The sequence below is a fragment of the Paramisgurnus dabryanus genome, chromosome 24 (genome assembly GCF_030506205.2).
Source record: "Paramisgurnus dabryanus chromosome 24, PD_genome_1.1, whole genome shotgun sequence".
In the NCBI taxonomy this organism is placed as follows: Eukaryota; Metazoa; Chordata; class Actinopteri; order Cypriniformes; family Cobitidae; genus Paramisgurnus; species Paramisgurnus dabryanus.
In genome coordinates this window covers 28,448,098-28,452,197 of record NC_133360.1, presented here as the reverse complement: position 1 = coordinate 28,452,197, position 4,100 = coordinate 28,448,098, and the positions used below count along the sequence as shown (strand labels likewise).

General features: G+C 35.4%; 1 long non-coding RNA gene across 1 annotated transcript; it reads right to left on the bottom strand.

Annotated features, from left to right (window-relative positions):
- Window positions 1-469: 469 nt before the first annotated feature.
- Window positions 470-3,092, bottom strand: LOC135741256 (uncharacterized). Its single transcript, XR_010529401.2, has 3 exons — window positions 2,842-3,092; window positions 1,844-1,908; window positions 470-1,498 (listed from the first exon to the last, which is right to left on the bottom strand). It is a non-coding gene; the product is annotated as an uncharacterized lncRNA (long non-coding RNA).
- Between the last annotated feature and the right edge of the window lie 1,008 nt (window positions 3,093-4,100).

The window sequence follows — 4,100 nt, the reverse complement described above, 5'->3', positions numbered from 1 at the left end:
TTTTCCAGCCCTCTTTTGCATGCACAAGGTTCACATAAGAAGGAGGAAACAATTGTGTTTAATACTCACAATATGTCACTACCATGCACACAACTCTTATTATTCATATATGCCTACATAATTACAGTTTTACATTCTATGGCACCTTTAAAAAATAGTATGCATGTAGTTTTTATTGAAGTATGGACACATGGCTTGGTAAGATATTATAAAGTCAGCAGTTTAAATATACAGTACACTCTTAGAACAAAAGGTACAAAGGATGTCACTGGGACGGTCTCAATATATACAATTTTGGACGGATATGTACCTTTAAGGTACCTACTAATACCAAAGTCTACTTTTTGAAAAGGTACCACACCAGCGACCACTTTTGTACCTTCTAGTACATATTGGAAACAAATGCAACAGTGCATGACACAAAAATGAAGGTAGGTACAGTAGATGCATTAAACACTCTAAAAATGGTTGGGTTAAAAACAACCCAATTGGCAACCCAGCGCTGGGTAAATATTGGACAGAACACATGCTGGGTTAAAGTAACCCAACACGTTGGGTAACACATTTTAACCCAGCAGGTTGGGTTGTTGAAAAAACCCAACGTGTAGTCATTTTAACCACTTATAAGATTAATATTCTGGGTTTGGGTTATTCTTGCTGGGTTATTTTTATCATGTGCTTTATTGTAAATCAAGACCATTGTGAACACCAAATAAATGTTTATTTGACTTCAAAATAACTACAAACTCTTAAATTTTTACAGTTGGCAGTTGCAAAATCATTTAAAGGACTGCTGCTTACTGACATCAAGTATAAATATATTTATTAAATATCAGAAATTATGCACATTGAAGTAACAATGTAACAGGTTAAATCAATTTGTTTGAATTTAAGACAGAATTTGTATATAAGTATATACAATATATAAATGAAATACTGAAATGTACATAAACAAAACTGCAGCAGTGTAAGAAAATAAACAATGTAATTGTTAAATTAAAAGTAAAATCATTTACAGATGTGTAAAGTTTTTTACAGAACAGATGTTCCAAGTTTCACAGTATGGAATGTATTTGACTAAAAATACTTCATTTATTAAAGTTACTCCTCACGAACAAAGATGTACAAAGGAACCGAACAGCAGAGGATTCATCCATTTGGAAAATGACAGACTACAGTAGATGCACATTGCCTGGGGTATTTATTTTTAAGCACGTAAAATGCCTTTAAACCATAGACTGTAAAAAAATATGAAAGTAGTGTCCGTGATGTCACCCATTGGTTGTGAAGAGCATTTTTGAAGCCTAAAGTAGGCGGTGCGTGCCGTCGCCATCTTGGCCGAATTGCAGTTTAAGTCACTTCCGTATTGGCTCCATCAGAGAGACTGATTGAGAAAAAAGATTGAGAGATCTGTTGCATGTTTCCCATGGCCAGGAAATAAAGGAAAGGATTTTGAGGATTCTGTCCAGAGAAGAACTTCCACCACATTTGTTGCAATCTACAAAAGAGGAAAAAACTGATTTAAGTGTTCAGAAAACCATGTGGGCCAAGTGAATTATACATTTTATAAAAATTATAAGACTTTCTTTTGCATCCCTGGCCGCATTACCACCACGTGTGAGATTTTTTTCCCCAAAAATGCAATGGCCTGTCGTCGGTTTGCATAAGACTTTGGTGTTACACTCCTTTAACTGTTGTGCCAATAACAAAGGCTGCAAACCACACAGACTGACAAATAGGATGATCTGACTATAAAGAATAAAGTGCTGCAGAATAAAATGCAGCAGATAATTAAGACATTCCCAATACATTTTAAATAGGAGTTATTAAATGTTATACTTACTGGCTGAAGTTGTATGAAGGCCTTGCTAGCCTCATTAATGGATGGACATAAAAACTCTGCACTCTCTAGACAAAAAGAATGGGAAAACAACATCACATCTGATCTCTGCTAAAAACATAACATCTCTGATACAGTATCAGCCACAGATCAGAGGGTTGGTCAATATAAACTTGAAATCACAGGAGACAACCCAAGAATATTATAAAATTAATATAAAATAGTAACTAAATACGACTCAATAACACATCTTCATTCATATAACACATATAAATGTTTGTTAAACTGTACACGCAGTGACACGCAGTGTCTTGGTGACAAATGCGTTTATGTATTCAAGTTCATGTCCAAACACTTAAATTATTGTTTCATTTTAAAAGAGAGGACCAAGCAATATACATATAAGACACCGGTTCTTGGAAACGCTGTTTCGTTTTCATTTATCGACGCGTTACCCGCCGTACCGACTGTGAAGTGAATGTGCTGCTTGTCCCTGCCTCTCAGTGACAGAGTAGACGCCGGCTCCGCAATTTTCCGCCGCCGGTTAAGTTAACCCAAGTGCTCGCGCCTCGCGGTCTGTCTTTCCATATCGAATGACAAGAAAGCAACTCGTTTGTCATCAACTTTAATTTAATAGTGTCGCTATTGCTAAGCTGGGAAAACTATGCGCGTGTGTGACACAAAAAGCCGAAACGTTGCGGAGGTCGGCTCGGTACCGGTTTTGACTCGCTTTGTTAAAGGCTTACAGAAATTGTCATGAGTTAACGTAATCAACCGTATGATGGGGATTTTGTAACATCGATTTTATTAATATACCATATTAAACATCTTAGAAGGATTATTCGAGTCAATTTGTGTAAATGGCGATCTGAGGTAACAGTCGTCATTCCTCTAAATTACACCCGTCGTCTTAGTCTGTATAAATTAACACGTTGCTGTCTTGCAAAATGTTATAATCTTGTTTATATTCATGAAATGTTTACAAAAACATATAAACTTACCTTGAAACAACTGCTTCCAGTGACTCTGTCCTTTCACGACGACCGTTGCTGAGCACATTCAAACATCAAAGGCGCGAAGCACGTGAGCCTCTTCAAACAACCCAGTATAATAACCCAGCAGTTTTAACCCAACAACCAGAAAACTGAAACTACCCAAAAAGTGTTTAAAATGTTAAAAATTAACCCAGCAAAACAACCCAACAGACTCAACCCAGCATTTTGGGTTAAAAAATAACCCAGCCATTTTTAGAGTGAAGGTACAGTTCAGTACGGCTTGTAAAGTAGATACAGTACTGTAACCATTAGCAAGAACACCCAGGTTCATATTAACTTTAACATAATGTGTTTTTTTAGATCATGAGGTAAAGCAGAACTTAGACACGTATGATATGTAATAATTAATAGTATCATACAGAAGCTATAGCCAATAATAAGAGTGAAGTTCTCTATTTCACAATCTAAAAATACTACAGCTTGTTAAAATACCTAAAATGCAACTGTGTGAAATGTAATAGTACGTGTGCTATAGAGGTAAAATATTTGTATGTGATGACCTTTATGAGCGGTTTACAGTCATAAATGTTCCACTTAGAGAGCTGATATTAAAGTAGAGATGGTTTATAAAGGCATACAGCTCTATAAGAGACGGAAAAGGTCATTGCTAAATACAATTTTTTTGGATGGCATATAGCTTATATTTTTATTATTGTTAGAAATAGTATTTTCATCATTATTATTAATGTTTTTTGTTTATATTAGTTATTTTCTTTCATTACTGATGACTCTAAGAGCTTTGCTTTCTTTGTACGAAAACATGATTCATAAAATATTAAAATAAAAATCAATTAAGATGCAATGCACTCAGCTGTAATGCATGAACAACATTAGTTAAATATTTTGTTAAAATCATTTGCATTCTGTAGTTTACCCTTGCCCAAATATATACCAGTATATTTTATGCTTTTACAAAAATATGATCGGGCTATGTGTGATATTCTTAACATTATTTGTTTTTAATTTAAAGAAATAAATAAACCACTAATAATGACTTTTGAATTAGACAATAAAGACATCAGGACAAATCTACCGTAGCCCCCTCTCTCTTGCACTGTATATTATGTGCTGGCAGCTGTTGGATGTGAGTTTGATGGTGTTGTATCACTGTTGACCTCTGGCGGCGCTGTTTAGCACAGTCTCCCCGCAGAAGTGATGCGATGTAGCGGCGGGCTTTTCTGAACACTGGCGCTTTAAGAAGACGC